Here is a 17,637-nt window from a genome sequence, read left to right on the forward strand (position 1 = left end):
CTTTCAATATCAACTTTCAATTCAATTCAATGTCTCAATCGATGTTAATCCACTCTCGATTTGCTTTTGGGCCAACAATAATGGTCATGTCCATTTTCAAGTCAAGTCAATGTCAACTTACCCTCAATTTGTATTTTGTTAAATCAAACTTCCAATTTGTATCTTGTTATTGGTCAAGTGGCTAGTTCGATCCAAAGAACAGCTTGTACCTGCTTATATGCCTATACTCCCGGTCAAACGACAAGTTCGATCCAAAGAACAGTTTGCACCTATCCACGTAGTGATCAAGCAGCAAGTTCGATCCAAAGAACAGCTTGTATCAGCCTTTTGTCTATGTCTCCAGGTCAAACAGCAAGTTCGATCCAAAGAACAGTTTGTATCTGCCGATCTGTTTGTATTTTCAATCAAGCGACAAGTTCGATCCAAAGAACAGCTTGTATCTACCTATATGTCTATGTTTCCGGTCAAGTGACAAGTTCGATCCAAAGAACAGCTTGCACCTGTCTTATATTTCTATTCCCAGCCAAGTAGCAAGTTCGATCCAAAGAACAGCTTGTGCTCACCTTCTGTTTGAACTACATGGTCAAGTGGCTAGTTCGATCCAAAGAACAGCTTGTACCTACCTTTTGTCCCCTGATTTGTCTAACCTGTCAGTGTCTACCTAGATCCCCAGTGATATGACATGCTCTGTAGACTCCAGTTGTTTGTCTTGCATTCATAATCGAAATGTTGCATGGCATTCATGTCCTTGAAAATGAGAGAGCGTATTTTTATGTCCAAAAACAGTGCAAATGTTAATATTTAAGTATCTTCGTCCCGTCAAATCAAAGACTTCGTCTATTGACTCTCCGGACAAAGAAACTTACATAGGGGCAGCTGTTATACCCTAATTTTGGAGCTAAAAATACTGACTCAATTCTTCTTTTCTTGCATGTTAAAACCATCCAAAGGGTTTTTCTTGCATTTCAAGTCATTTGAATTGCCTCTGGTCAATTGCATCTTTCTCTGCATCTTATTTCCATGTTATTTGCAAAAATTCATGAAGAAGGGTATTTTAGTCATTTTAGTCCTTGAAAATTGTTTGAGTTTTTTCAATTGGTCTGTATAAGTCCTTGTTTTAATTCCATGTTAAAATCCATTTAAAAAATCACATTTGAAGTCATTTTGAGTCAGTTTAGCCCTAGGGGCATTTTAGTCATTTCATGTGTTAAAATTCCTTTTAATCTTTGAGAATTGTCTCTGAGTCTTTTCATTTAGCTTGTATAAACTCTTGCTTTAATTCCCTGTTAAAAAACCATTTTAAAAATTGCATTTGAGTCATTTTGAGTCATTTTAGTCCCTAGGGGCATTTTGGTCATTTCACATGAAATTTTGACAGAGAGAGGTTACTTTGAAGTACCTCATTTGTGTAATTGGTTCGTTTTAGTCCTTTTTGTGTCTTTTATTGGTTTCACTTTACGTTTTTTCCAATTTACCAATTTTATTTCAATTTTATTATTAATTGCATTTCAGTCCTTCAAGTTTTAAAAAATTGCACTTAGGTCCTTTTCTTCCATTTTATTTTTTTCTTTCAAAGACTTTTTCAATTTTACATTTTAGTCCTTTAAGTCCAACTTTTGTTTTTAGTCTTTTTTTTTTATTATTTTTTGGTCCTCAAGTTTTAGTCAATTGCAGAATTGTCCTTTTTGCAAAATTGCAGATTAGTCCCAAACTCTTAAAAATTGCAGGAAGGTCCTCATGTCTATTTTAAGCCAAGGTCGAATCAGTCTTAGTCCAAGTACAGGTGTCAGATTGCAATTCGTTCAGTGGTACACATGGCAGCCTTGTTGCGTCATTTTTCGGAGATCAAGGCTATTTGATTAGCTTTTGACTCACTAACTTATTTCACGACTGAACATTTAATTTTTTTAGAAAAGGGGAAAAAAGTTCAAACTACCCCATTTTGAAAAGATTTAGGGTTCGGGGGTTAGTTACATAAAGGGAAGGTATTAGCACCCTTTATGTCCGTAGTACTCTACGGGAACCTCTTGGTTTCATTTAATTAATGTGCTATAACTTGCTTGTTTTGAAAAAAATACGGAGTTTGAAATGATAAAAAAGAAAGACCTAATTATCTACATTTTATTGATTTGGAAGGACATGGTCCTCTGCCTACGTACCCGTGAGGGATCAAAACCTCGTAGTTCGGGATAAAAATTGACGTTTGATTGGTTGTGTGTTTTTTATTAGTTTTGAAAAAGGTTTTAAAATAAAAAGCCAAAGTGGCAAATAAGTATTTGTTTGTATTTTTTAATATTGAAGAAAATGGACTTGAAATAGAATTAAATTGATTGAAATTTGATTAAGAAAATAAAACAAAAAAAGACGGTCACTTGATTTAAGATCAAGGATTATTGTAAAAAAAGAGTTTTTGTGATTTTTGTTATTTGCATGTTTTTGTTGTTTTTGAATAATAACTAAACTAAAGTTAAAACTATCGGAGCAAGAAAAGATAAATGCGTAGGTAACTCATGGTGGCTTTGGACCACCACAAGGACCTTTTACCTAAACTAATAAGCATAAAAGTAAAGCATACACCCACACACGCACACATGCACCTAAGCTATTATAAAAAACCTATTAATACATTCTAGGGTCTGCGATAAAAATAAATAAATTACATTAAGGCTTAATTTATACATTCTAAAATATGCGCTTGAATATGCATGAATTATTTACATCAAACCTATATATACATCCTAAATTCCATATGATAAGAAATAAACAATGCAATGAAGAAGAAATTAAAAAAAATGCATGAAGAAGAAAATGCAAAGGGTCACCAGTTTTCTTTACGACGGAATCTCTTTAACTTTGGAGAGCCTTTGGAGAGCAGCCACGGCCTTGCAATTGGAATGGAATAGAACAACTTTTTGCAATGTGTTGTCTGTTAAATGATGTCCAAGCTACCCTAATTGATTTATTATACCTGTAGCAGAAGGATTAAACAAATAATAACAAGGTACAGATACGTGAAGTGCTTGTTCCTACTCCTATAGTAGCTGAACAGAAACAAAATAATATTAAGAGAGCAAAGAAACAAGAACATTGGCGCATAAAATTATTTCCAACGGATCGATGGAATCAAGCTTCAATTCCAATTAAATAAACATGACAGCATACGAACACAAAAAGGTGCGGCAATCGGCAGAGATGAAAAGAAAAAAAATGAAATAAACTTCAACTGAAACAAATGGATATGTAACAATGATATTGGAGACAAAGGGAATAACAACAATTAAGGTAGTAATGGAATTTTAATGAAATATATGGTACTAAATCTATAAATTGCATAGAACTAAATTAATTAAGAAACATGAAACATCAAATTGAATTGAAAGTATCGTGCAGAAAGCTATTGTAAATTACGGCATGCAAATTACGGTGGCTAGGTAAAAAAAGAGTGAGCGGTGGTTAGGGTTTTGGTTTTTAGGTTTTTGGAATATTTGAGCGTCTGTGAAAATTGTGTTGTTGGGTAGAATTGTGTGTCTTGCTGTTGTTGTGCAGGCTGTGTTTTATAGTACTAGGGTTTGTTAAAAAAGAAAGTGAATTGGGGAGAAAGAAAAGGTGATTGACTCTAAAATTGTGGCGTGCACCTGGTCATTTTTGTGACCTATTTGGACTATATTTTTTTGATTTTGTTGGAAAATAATAATAATAAAAAAAAGAGATAAAAACTAGAAAATAAAATGATAAAAAAAGGATAAAGACTAAAAAAATAAAATAATAAAAAAGGGATAAAGACTAAAAAAGGATGAGATAAAAATAAAATAAAGAAAGATTTTTTTTAAACAAAATTAAAGTTAGTTAATTAACAAAACAAAAAAAAAACTTAAATAAAAGATGGAATTAAAAATGAAATAAAAAAAATAAAAATAAAAAAAGAAGAGGAACCAAAAATAAGGTACTTCAAAATACCTCTCTGCCGAATTTTTTTACTGAAAGGTCTGAGAATGGTCAGGGTCACGCGATGCGTGTCAGTGGTATCTTAGGTCAAAAATTGGGGTATGGCAGATGCCCCTATTTAAGTTTCTTCGTCCGGAGATTTGAAGATGGAATCTTTGATTGGACGGGACGAAGAGACTTAAATACAGAGTACACAATTTTTGACCTAAGATGCTATGAAATGCTCATGATGCAAGTATGAATGTAGGACGACAAATATGGTATTGACTGGGATGAGAAACAACGACGGGATACCCAAAGTCGTTGAAGAATGGGATCCGACTCCGCTAGGGAACGTAGTTTCACTGGGGAAAAGATTGTCTACTACCGCATTGGTCTGGGACGATAGCTTAATGAAGACAATACTCTTAGCGACATCTCTAGAACAGCTTAATCTGGGAATGACACTTTTGAAATTGAAATTGATTGGCGACGTCTCTAGAACAGATAAAATGGGGACGACACCATTGAAATTGACTTGATTAGTGACATCACTTGAACAGCTAAGCTGGGAACGACACCATTGAAACAGATAAAACTGGGGACGACACCATTGAAATTGATTTGATTAGTGACATCTCTTTAACAGATAAACTGGGGACGACACCATTGAAATTGATTAGTGACATCTCTTGAACAGATAAACTGGGGATGACACCGGAGGAAATAAAATGTGATTTCAAATTGTTCATTGGTCGGGACTAACCGTTTGAAACATGTCAAAATGTAAACTCAAGCGGTCCGTTGTTTAGGACTGGCAGCTTGAAACAAGATAAAAAGTAGACTTAAGCGGTCCGTTTTTTAGGACTGGCAGCTTGAAACAAGATAAAAGGTAAACTCAAGCGGTCCGTTGTTTAGGACTGGCAGCTTGAAACAAGAGAAAGTAGCAAACTCAAGCGGTCCGTTGTTTAGGACTGGCAGCTTGAAACAAGATGAACATTTGCGAGAATCCACTCGGCTTTTGCGAGAATCCACTCGGCTTTTGCGAGAATCCACTCGGCCTTTGTAAACATTTGCGAGAATCCACTCGACTTTTGTAAACATATGCGAGAATCCACTCGGCTTGGTAAACATTTGCGAGAATCCACTCGGCTTTTGATAAGGTTTGCGAGAACCCACTCGGCTTTTGATAAATGGTTTGCGAGAATCCACTCGGCTAGATAAGAGGTTTGCGAGAATCCACTCGGCTTTGTAAACATTTTGCGAGAATCCACTCGGCTTTTGCGAGAATCCACTCGGCTATTGATAAAAGTTTGCCAGAATACACTGGGCTTTTGCGAGAATCCACTCGGCTTTTGATAACAGGTTTGCGAGAATCCACTCGACTTCTGATGAAAGTTGACCAGAATCCACTGGGCTTCATAAGAGTTCTGCGAGAATCCACTCGGCTTTTGCAAGGGTGTGCCGGAATCCACCGGGCTTTGTAAAAGATTTGCGAGAATCCGCTCGGCTTTTGATGAAAGTTGGCCAGAATCCACTGGGCTTATAATGAGTGACATCTCTGGACCAGACACACTAGGGATGACACTTTTGATGACAAGAAGGTAAATGTCAGACGTTCATGTGTAGAAACTTGCAGCTTGACACAATGATAAGTGAAGACCGAACTGAAGAGACATGACCGAAACAAGATTTTGGTGACTAATGTTATGTGTGAATGATACTGTGTATATGTTGTGTATGCATGAATGTATGAATATATGAAAGTATTAATGTATGAATGTACGATTGTATAAATGGATGAATGTACGGATGTAGCTTGTACGACTGTATGAACTGTATATGGCAGGCAACTCGATGAAACGAGACAAGACAGGTAAGAAGGGAGGCAGACTGACATCGCAGTACAAACACTCGGCAAACTTCCTTGGAGACGATACTATTGTGAACAAATCGAGCCGTTTGATGGTGTAAAACCCGGCACAAGGTAGCAACCGATGAATGGCAACTGATGAATCTTGAGGAGAAAGCTCATTGTCGTACCAAAAGTTTGGAAGAAGCCGCCATTTGTAAACCGACGCAGAGTGCTCTTTACCTAACATGCTTCAACAGTCATTTTTTTTGTATATATTTTTTTGAAAATCCCTAACTTTTGCCTGGACCGCCTTTTCGGGTTTTCAGTCCAACGGGAATATATTCTTCTTTTGTGCCCCTAATTTTTGCCTGGACCGCCCTTTCGGGTTTTCAGTCCACCGGGACGCTCTCTATTGCCTAAGCCGCCTTTTCAGGTTTTCAACTTAGCGAGCTTTTTTTTTGTATTTTTTTGTATTTTTAGACTGTGAAAGCATCTTGTTCGAAGCAGAGGTCCTCTTCATTGTGCTTAGCCATGTTTCTCTTTCGGAGTGTAGCCGTTCTCGAGGCGGATGTTGATGTACGCTTCGACTACTCACAAGTTCAAAGAGAGTGTGTTTGTTGTTCACACTTTTCAAAAGATGTAAAAAAAGTTTTTGTATTTTGAAAATTTTTGCTTTGAGTATTGCCATTAAAAATAGAAGAAATTTTGCAAATAGAATAAATGAGAGTTCCAAATAAATGGGCACAAGCTCAAGTTTGATGAATAGAGTGGTGACCTACCAATGGCGTGGCTCCACGGATCTTTTGAAAATTTTGGAAAATGGTAAATATAATGGGAAGGGTACATTGAACACAATAACCGTTATACTTCCTAACAACTTTGAGTGCCCCAGTTCTGAGTCTTTAATCTGCAGATGCTTCGAATCGGAGGTTCTTTTGATAACATGTATGCCCCAAGTGGACTGTGCTGACTGGATGCAGTTACTTTGTCTTTTTATCCTTAACTTTTGCATAGATCGCCCTTTTGGGGTTTTCAATCTATCAGGATAATCATTTTCATTTTTTTTTGTCTCTAATTTTTGCCTGGACCGCCCTTTCGGGTTTTCAGTCCACCGAGACGCTCATTTTTGCCTAAGCCGCCTTTTCAGGTTTGCGACTTATCGAGCTTTTATTTTTGATAAAGTATTTCTTGACTGCATCGGCATTCTTAGGACGTGTGAGTTTGTCACCATCCGTAGTCACAAAAGTCATTGCACACGGGCCTTCGTAGTTAGGCGTCCACTTGCCCCTGGAGTCTGGTTGGAAAGTAATACAAAGTTCCCTTCTTGAAATTCATGGGGACGAACCTTTTTGTTAGAAGCTTGTTTCAAACCTCTTTTGATATATTTTGACAAGGTTGTCATGCATTTTAAGTTCAACCAAATCGGGATTCCAGCAGAACTCCTATTGACGGGACTTTGACCTCCACAGGAAGCATGACCTCCATGTTGCATATTGGGGAAAGAGGGGGGTTGCCCCTGTTGAAATGTGTGCTGAAGTACGATATCTGAGCAAAGGGAATGGTAGCACCTCGAGCCAATCTTTGTAATTGAATGTCATCTTCTGGACAATCTCCTTGATATTTTGTTTGCAGCTTCGACGGCTAAGATGCCCCAGTATGTGAGAGATCTCGTCGGGAATCTCTTCATTCTTCCCTTCTTCAACTTCGGACACAGGGAACTCAAAGTTGGAAGAGAGTACATGGTTAATGTGTTCAACGAGTTTATTAATGCATGATTTGATTATTGATTTTGACAAGTATAAGTTATGATTATGCAGATATTTTGAGAATGAAATTTATTTTTTTTGGGGTTTTTTTGTATTACCATTTTTCCAGAAAAAGCACAAAATAAAACAAAGTCGAGATCAAAACGACCTTTTTATTAATGATGGAAAATACATGAAGCAAAAAGCCCTGCACAAGTTCACTTTCGTCTCGGGCGGGACGAAGGGATTTTTTTTTGAAAAGCAACAAACAACAAACAGACACATTATTTGAACAAATGAGTAGTAGAAGGAACATCAAAAGCGACCCAGTTGCGGCTATCCACTCCATGTGTCACAATACTAGGTAATATAATTCGGCAGTGGATTAACTTGTACGTCCGAATTTAATCTTCAAGAAGCAAGATATTGGCTTCAATCAGCTTCTGGACTTCAATCTTCAAAGAGAAACAGTACTCGATGTCATGGCCGGGTGCTCCTTGATGGAAGGCACAGGAGATGTCAGGTTGATACCAAACCGGCAACTCGTTAGGCACCCGAGGCGCTCTAGTTTGGAAAAGGTTCTTCATGAGCTAAATGGGAAGCAACTCCTCATATGTCATTGGGATTGGGTCAAAATGCATCCTTGGAGCCTGTTGTCGAGGCTGCTGTTGATGTTGGCGTTCGGGCCCTTGCTGGAACCGCGACTGATCCTGTGAAGATACCAATGAAACCACCAGGGTACTCAGTCTCTTTAACTCGGCCTGCAGTGTTGTTACCTCTTCACGAATGCTCGTGGATTTCTTGTTCAAACTGATGCGTTCTCTCTCTTTGTTTGCACGAGTGTTGTAGGTGTGAGTTGGCTTTGGATGAGGACAGTCGGACCACTTTTGAAATGGGTTGACATTTTTATAGGAAAAACAAACGTGTGAGACACGGACTTGAAACTATGAATGCATGATGATGGATTATGCTTATGCAAAAAATGGACACATTTTTATATTGAAGGACTTTGTCAAAGTAATTGTAAACATTATAAGGAATATTGTTTCATTTGATAATTTGAAATATTGAAAACGGTTCCCTTAAGAACAAAAGCAAAGTCAAGGGAAAAGACCCCAACAAAAGTTCAGGTCTAATTAAGACTTCTGGAAATGTATTCTTTGGTGTTCCTCTTTACAAGGTTCATACATCTGATGTTTATAAAAACTTATCCAAGTCCTTCGGTATTTAATGAGAAAAAAGTGTTGTTTATGAATGAATGCATGTATGCATGATTATGCTACACAAACGGTGAAAACATGATGGGGTTTAAGGTCTACGATGATGGAGCCAAGGGCGACAACGCCATTTGGTAGGGACTATGGTTTCAAATGTACATGTAACAAGGGTTCTACCAAAGTTCCCGAATTCCAACCACCTTTGAACTTTATCGGATACCGAGACAACACTCGGTCCAACATCGTTCGTAGAAAGGTCTAGTTCGAGTGTAGTATCGCGTGTCGACTAATACCGAGACAACACCCGGTTAGCCACCGCACTACGTCCTAAAAGGCCAAGATGGGTTAAGGGTTACTAAAGGTCCTTAGCGTTCAACGGAAACTTAAAAGTAATAAAGTCTAAACGTGACAACACACGCCGACATATATCACTTCAAGTTCCTCCGCTAAGTGTGGCTATATCACATGTGTCAAGACACGAGAATACTCTCGGTATGCCACTATGATTCTACCACTCCTATTTTATATTTCTCTCAAGCCCGGGTTAGGACTTATCTCACCACTCACGTTAAGAAGAGAGAAAGAAGAAGGAAGAACAAATATGCACGTAATTTCCATCTTTTATTTTTTGATTTTTTTTTTTTTGGATTTTTAAGCAAGTTTAAAGCACAAAATTTTAAACTAAACCAAGTTAGGCTTAACCCTCTTACAATTCCCCAGTGAAGTCGCCATTTCTGTCACGTTATTTTTCGGAGATCAAGGCTATTTGATTAGCTTTTGACTCACTAACTTATTTCACGACTGAACATTTAATTTTTTTAGAAAAGGGGAAAAAAGTTCAAACTACCCCATTTTGAAAAGATTTAGGGTTCGGGGGTTAGTTACATAAATGGAAAGTATTAGCACCCTTTATGTCCGTAGTACTCTACGGGAACCTCTTGGTTTCATTTAATTAATGTGCTATAACTTGCTTGTTTTGAAAAAAATATGGAGTTTGAAATGATAAAAAAGAAAGACCTAATTATCTACATTTTATTGATTTGGAAGGACATGGTCCTCTGCCTACGTACCCGTGAGGGATCAAAACCTTGTAGTTCGGGGTAAAAATTGATGTTTGATTGGTTGTGTGTTTTTTATTAGTTTTGAAAAAGGTTTTAAAATAAAAAGCCAAAGTGGCAAATAAGTATTTGTTTGTATTTTTTAATATTGAAGAAAATGGACTTGAAATAGAATTAAATTGATTGAAATTTGATTAAGAAAATAAAACAAAAAAAGACGGTCACTTGGTTTAAGATCAAGGTTTATTGTAAAAAAAGAGTTTTTGTGATTTTTGTTATTTGCATGTTTTTGTTGTTTTTGAATAATAACTAAACTAAAGTTAAAACTATCGGAGCAAGAAAAGATAAATGCGTAGGTAACTCATGGTGGCTTTGGACCACCACAAGGACCTTTTACCTAAACTAATAAGCATAAAAGTAAAGCATACACCCACACACGCACACATGCACCTAAGCTATTACAAAAAACCTATTAATACATTCTAGGGTCTGCGATAAAAATAAATAAATTACATTAAGGCCTAATTTATACATTCTAAAATATGCGCTTGAATATCCATGAATTATTTACATCAAACCTATATATACATCCTAAATTCCATATGATAAGAAATAAACAATGCAAAACAAACATGTATGCGATAAATGAATTTTAAATATGCATCCTAATCTAATTAACATAATAAAATGCAAAAGAAATGAAATATGCAAGAGAAATTAAAATGCATGAAGAAGAAATTAAAAAAAATGCAAAGGGTCACCAGTTTTCTTTACGACGGAATCTCTTTAACTTTGGAGAGCCTTTGGAGAGCAGCCACGGCCTTGCAATTGGAATGGAATAGAACAACTTTCTGCAATGTGTTGTCTGTTAAATGATGTCCAAGCTACTCTAATTGATTTATTATACCTGTAGCAGAAGGATTAAACAAATAATAACAAGGTACAGATACGTTAAGTGCTTGTTCCTACTCCTATAGTAGCTGAACAGAAACAAAATAATATTAAGAGAGCAAAGAAACAAGAACATTGGCGCATAAAATTATTTCCAACGGATCGATGGAATCAAGCTTCAATTCCAATTAAATAAACATGAAAGCATACGAACACAAAAAGGTGCGGCAATCGGCAGAGATGAAAAGAAAAAAAAATGAAATAAACTTCAACTGAAACAAATGGATATGTAACAATGATATTGGAGACAAAGGGAATAACAACAATTAAGGTAGTAATGGAATTTTAATGAAATATATGGTACTAAATCTATAAATTGCATAGAACTAAATTAATTAAGAAGCATGAAACTTCAAATTGAATTGAAAGTATCGTGCAGAAAGCTATTGTAAATTACGGCATGCAAATTACGGTGGCTAGGTAAAAAAAGAGTGAGCGGTGGTTAGGGTTTTGGTTTTTAGGTTTTTGGAATATTTGAGCGTCTGTGAAAATTGTGTTGTTGGGTAGAATTGTGTGTCTTGCTCTTGTTGTGCAGGCTGTGTTTTATAGTACTAGGGTTTGTTAAAAAAGGAAGTGAATTGGGGAGAAAGAAAAGGTGGTTGACTCTAAAATTGTGGTGTGCACCTGGACATTTTTGTGACCTATTTGGACTATATTTTTTTGATTTTGTTGGAAAATAATAATAATAAAAAAAAGAGATAAAGACTAGAAAATAAAATGATAAAAAAAGGATAAAGACTAAAAAAATAAAATAATAAAAAAGGGATAAAGACTAAAAAAGGATGAGATAAAAATAAAATAAAGAAAGATTTTTTTTAAACAAAATTAAAGTTAGTTAATTAACAAAACAAAAAAAAAAGTTAAATAAAAGATGGAATTAAAAATGAAATAAAAAAAATAAAAATAAAAAAAGAAGAGGAACCAAAAATAAGGTACTTCAAAATACCTCTCTGCCGAATTTTTTTACTGAAAGGTCTGAGAATGGTCAGGGTCACGCGACGCGTGTCAGTGGTATCTTAGGTTAAAAATTGGGGTATGACAAGCCTATATAAGGCCACCTAATCATTGCAACAGAAAGATGATCAATCACTTTCTGCCAACTCAGACAAACACGTTTCACCCATTCCCTCTCCTCTAACAGAATCAAAACCCACTTTTTCATCAAGAACATGATGAAGCTCATGAAGAACTTCATCATCTAACAAACCCTAACCGTTTCCAGATTCACCAAAACCAACACAAATCAACAAATCCATCATCAAATACACAAAATCAATACAAATTTCCAAAGGTCGATGCCAAAACGTTTTCAATTCAACAAATCTTTTCGAATTTAGTGAAAGTTCTCAGTGATTACTTGCGTAATCATCATCATCGAACTTTCATCCTTGCAATTCAAGCGTGAATTCGTCAACAATCATGACGAATTCAACACGATCACAAGGAAAGTGTTGAGAGAAAGAAGAAGAGAAGTTGGATTCGAAGTGAACCAGAGAAGAAGAAGAACAACAACGAAGCACTTACCAGAAGCTCAGAGAAGGTTCGCGAAGGTTTTCTTCGTCTTCTCACTTGAATCTCCGTTCAAATTCAGGTAAACTCACGAATCCTTCTCGTTTTCATTTTAAATCATTATCGAAGGTTCGTAAACGTAAATAAATGGTGAAACGAAGTAGGTTAACAAATTCCAGAACTTGTTCTTTCGAAAAAGATTGAAAAAGATTGAAAAAGAAAGAAACTGAAACATCAAATGTAGATCTACAGAGTTTCACCGTTTATTTCTCAAATCTAAGTTCATATTTGAAATCAGCATGAAAAATAGAGTAGTTTAGGGTTTAGATCCAGGTAGATCGGAGAAGATTAGGGTTCTGTCACCGGAATCTTCACCGGCGGTGGTCAAGTCCGCCGGAGAAGACGACGGAGTTTTTAGAGAGAAGGGAGAGAAGACTGAGACGTAGAGAGAGAAAGGAAGGAGTGAAATGAAGTGAACCGGTCCACAAACCCTTATATAAGCAGCTGAACCGGTCTGGTTCAGTCTTGGTTCACTTCGCCTTGCATCCTGGCCTTCAGATCCAGGGTTCGATCCAATTGGATCAATCCAACGGCCTTTGTTGCTCCCCTGTAGATCCAGGATCCACTTCCCCTTGGGCCTGGGCTTGGGTTTGGATTTCTTGCGTTGTCCTTTGTTTTTTTTTGCTATTTTCATCACTGTTTCTTGTTGTTTGCACCCCTATATGTTCAAAAACTTTGATAAAAATTCCATAAAAATTTACACATGTTGTTGATGATTTTTGTGATGTTTTTGTGCTATTTGTTCACTGAAAAACTTGATAAAAAAATATTGACGTATTTTCTTGCTTATTTCTTGAGTCTTGTATTAAAAAACCTATGAAAAATTGCTTGATTTCCATTCTAATTCTTGAAAATATTTGTGATCCATGCTATGTGATTTTGTGAAGTTTTTTACCTATTGTTTTGAGTGTGTTTTGCTGCATGTGTGAATAATGATTAATTGCTTGCTTTGCAAGTTTTTTTAGTGGATAAATAATATGTCTAAATGCACTTCAAAATGCAAAGCTTATTATGTTGCTTTGATTCTCATTCTACAACCTGAGTTTGTGCCCTTGAAAAGTGTGTTGAATTATGAGAATTATAGGCCATGTGATTCTTGTATTTTTGAGGTTGAGTTTTAGCTATATTCTGCATTATCTTGTGTTAATTGCTATGCTCTTGTTATAGTGTTTCACTTGCTTTACCTTTACCATATTACACCTTATGATACTAACAATTTCATCATGTTTCATTCATCCATAAGCATCTCATCCTCCATCCTATATTCTTAGTCTTTATTTTCTTACACTTTAAAATTCATGCAAAAGTTAGAATGTAAAGCCTAGGGATTTTGTAATTTTCTTTATGCTTTTAAATTTTTGCAAGATCATAGCATGTATTTAGGCCAATGATGTAAAGGACAATGGACTCTAATGATGTACACCGACACAAGCACCGACACATGCACACACATCACATGGATACTTTAGATGTATGTTTAGGGAATGTATGTTCGATGTATGTTTAGGAGCCTTGAAACTTAGACAAAAATTCTCTTTTCAAAAAAAAATATATGAACAACATCACTCAAATCATTTTCCAAATAAACCTTGGGATCAAAATCCCATTGTATTTTCCTTTATTTTCTTAAACAAAAATCTTAATGAATTTTGATCATACTTGGATTTCTTTTGCAAAATGACTAATTCAACCTCATATTTTCACAATCTTATGCCCTTGAGGCCTCTCTCTCTCTCACTCTTCAAAATTCCATTTTCAAAATTAAAATCAACCAACAAAAACAAAAACATTTTTGTGGAAGAGAACTACATGGAGTTTGATCCCTTAAAAGGGTATGTAGGCAAGAAGTCAAAACTTCTCCAAGTCCAATAAAACAAAAATTCAAACATCTTCTCCCTCCAATTCTTCACTTAGCAAACTCTTAGGTGTAAATATCATTTCTTAAATAGCATTTAAAAATAAAGCGCGCATGTAGAAAGTAAAGACGGTTCCTATAGGATACTATAGTCGTTATGGGTGCCTAACACCTTCCCGTAGCAAAAACGACTCCCGGACCTCGATTCTCAAAGGGTTTTTTTTCTTATTTTTCCCTTCCCAAGAAAAAATGAGATATCAAAGGTTAAAAAGGTTCAAACTTAATCAATGTTTGACACCCGAAAAACCAAGATAAAACAGGGGTTAGTTACATAAAGGGAAGGCATTAGTACCCTTTATGTCCGTAGTACTCTACGGGAACCTCTTGGTTTCATTTAATTAATGTGCTATAACTTGCTTGTTTTTTAAAAAAATGGAATTTGAAATGATAAAAGAAAGGAGACCTAGTTTATCTACATTTTATTGATTTGGAAGGACAAGTCCTTTGCCTACGTACCCGTAAGGGATCAAAACCTCATAGTTCGGGGTAGAAATTGGTGTTTGATTGGTTGAGTGTTTTTTAATGTTTTTGAAAAGATTTTAAAATAAAAGCCAAGTGGCAAAATGGAATTGGTTTGTATTTTTTATATTAAAAGAAAATGGACTCATGATAAAGATTAAATTGATTGATATTTGATTAAGAAAAGAAAATAAAAAAAAGACGGTCACTTGATTTAGGATCAAGGTTTGTTTATGAAAATATTTTTGTGGTTTTGATTATTTGAATGTTTTTTGTTGTTTTTGAATAATGATTAAACTAAAATTGAAACTAACGGAACAAGAAAATAAAAGCGTAGGTATCTTGTAGTGACGTTGGATCACTACAAGAACCTTTAACCTAGACTAGGAGCATAAGAATAAAGCACACACACACACACACACACACACACACACACACACACACACACACACACACACACACACATGCACCTACAACTATTACATTAAAGCCTATGATACATTCTAAGGTATGCAGAAAAAGATAAACATGCATGATAAATTTACATTAAATCCTAAAATACATTCTAAAATTCATATGATAAGAAATAAACGACACAAAATAAATATGTATACAATATATAAATGAATGATAGATATGCAGCCTAATCTAATAAATATAAGAATAATAAAGTGCAAACGAAATAAGAAATGCAAGACGAAATTAAAATGCATGAAGAAATAGGTAAAAGAAATGATATGCAAAAAAGGGGGTGCAGGAAGTAAGCGGGGGGTACTACCTTCTAAGCTTTTCGTTTGTGGATCCGGTGGTTTTGTACTGCTGCGGTTGTGTGTTGATGCCCGTGAGATTGTTTGCGGCTTCGTGTACGGGTTTGATTCGTCGACTGCACTGCCAGGTCTGTACGTTGATTTTGGCTCCGTCGGCGTTCGAATCGGCTGAGTTTGAGAGACTGAGATGTTGGCTGCGTGTTCTTGTTATGTTGTTCTGTTGTGGGTTGTGGAAAAAAATGGCTCTGTGTGTGTTGTTTATTGATGATGTTGATTCGACTGTGTTTAGGGATTTGGTGACGGTTTCGACTTCTTATGTTATTTGAGTTGCTGGCCGAAATAGAACTTGTGGTTTTTGTGATTGATTGGATTGTGTTACTGCTGTGAAAATTGCTTGCAGGTTCTCTGTCAGAGGTTATGAAAATTGGATGTCGAGTGAATTGGTTATGCGTCTTTGATTCTTTGTGCGTGTAATTGGTTTTTTTTTTGTTCTTGTGCAGATGCTGATTTTATAGTCTGATGATTAGGTTAGGGTTTGTTGATAAGTGCAGAAAATCTTGTGACTTTGGATTGCAATGAAATGAGGAATGCCTGGTTCTGTTTCCGAAGTTGGGTAACGCGTTTCACAGCTTGCACATATCAGATAGGGACTGTTTGGACTTGGACGATTTTTTGGACATTATCACTTGGACAAGAAGAGTAATAAACAAATAATAATGAAAATGAATAAAAGACAAAGTAATTAAAATTAAACTAAAGAGATAAAAATAATTTATAAGATTAAAATAAAAATTTTAAAAAATGATTAAATTAAAAAAGATTAAATAAAAAGATGGAAATTAAAATTAAAAAAAAGAGAGAAGAAGACCCGATTCGGAATTAAAAATGAGGTATTTTAAAATACCTCTCTGCCGAAATTTTCATTGAAACGTCAAAGATCGATCAGGGTCAGGTGACACGTGTCGGTGTATAAATGCAGGATCCTTAGGTCAAAAATTGGGGTATGACAATAGACAACCACAAATACACCGAATGGTGGGACCTGATAGACTTTTAGCAAGTGTACTAAAAATGCACCGAAGTAATAAAATTTATAAGTTCGTATCCACAGGGACTGTTTCAATTTCTACTCGGCAAAAATGTTAAAATCAAGGATGCATTAAATTTATGGGTTGCCCTAGGCAGTTGGATTCGGTTGCATAAAACTTAAACAAAGTAAATAAAATGGTTCGATAATTGGATTAAAACAGATGATCAAGCCTTTCGAATCCTCTATTGCTCACTGTGAGTAATTTGGCTCTCTTCTCTCTCAAAGAAATTAACCTAGCTTTACAACGGATTAACTAAGTGGTTTTGATCAATCTCTTGACTCAAAATCCTTTCCTAAGTTATAACCTTTTAATCTCTTAAACTGATTAAATAACTGCGGAAGTATGGTGAGAACATTAATCGATAATTCATAACTCCCAATTTCCTATCTCTAGGTTCCTATGTTGAATTAAACATAATTACTATTTCAGGATTAAAAGCTAGGGTTAGTAGTCATTCAATTCCTAAGATCAATTTATATGGTTGAAAGAAGCTAGGGTTAGTAGTCATACAAACAATCATAAGAAAATCATTAAGCAAAATAATTCCGAATAAAGACTAGGTTTTCATTGATGTTAAAGAGAGTTCTTAACAAATTACACCATCACAGATCACAAAGATTCATCTCATGGCTTAATCAATCTAAGAGTTTAGCTTCTCATAACTAAACAATCAAATACATAGAAAATAGTGAACATACATAAATCAGAACCAACTATGAGTTGGGTGAGATCCACTGCGTGTTCTGCGGTTTCCTGGTGCCGTCTATGCTCTGTTTAGGTCTCCAAAATCGCACACCAAGCTTCTGGTCGCATCTCGCTTTTTTAGACAAAGAATTAGGGTTTCAGAAATCCCACCATCGTGCCACATTTTGAGACCATCGTTGCACGATTTGCTCACTAATCCTATGTGGCAGCAAATTTACTCAACCATCGTGGCACGTTACACATCCATCGTGCCACAATTGTTCCAGCATCTTCAGGTAAATTCCACGCTTCAAACGTTCCACGATTCAGGTCCATCATGGCACGATTTCTTCTCCAATTTCTTGCATTCTTCTCCAATTTGTGCAAAACTTCTCTTTTATG

The 17,637-nt window shown here is 35.8% G+C and overlaps 1 long non-coding RNA gene across 1 annotated transcript; it reads right to left on the reverse strand.

Moving 5' to 3' along the window:
- Positions 1–9,759: 9,759 nt before the first annotated feature.
- Positions 9,760–11,792, reverse strand: LOC146922323 (uncharacterized). The gene is made up of 2 exons (XR_015010845.1): positions 11,697–11,792; positions 9,760–10,706 (listed from the first exon to the last, which is right to left on the reverse strand). It is a non-coding gene; the product is annotated as an uncharacterized LOC146922323 (long non-coding RNA).
- Between the last annotated feature and the right edge of the window lie 5,845 nt (positions 11,793–17,637).

The sequence above is a fragment of the Medicago sativa genome, chromosome 5 (assembly GCF_051527215.1).
Source record: "Medicago sativa cultivar Bolivia chromosome 5, Bolivia_mono, whole genome shotgun sequence".
Taxonomy (NCBI): Eukaryota; Viridiplantae; Streptophyta; class Magnoliopsida; order Fabales; family Fabaceae; genus Medicago; species Medicago sativa.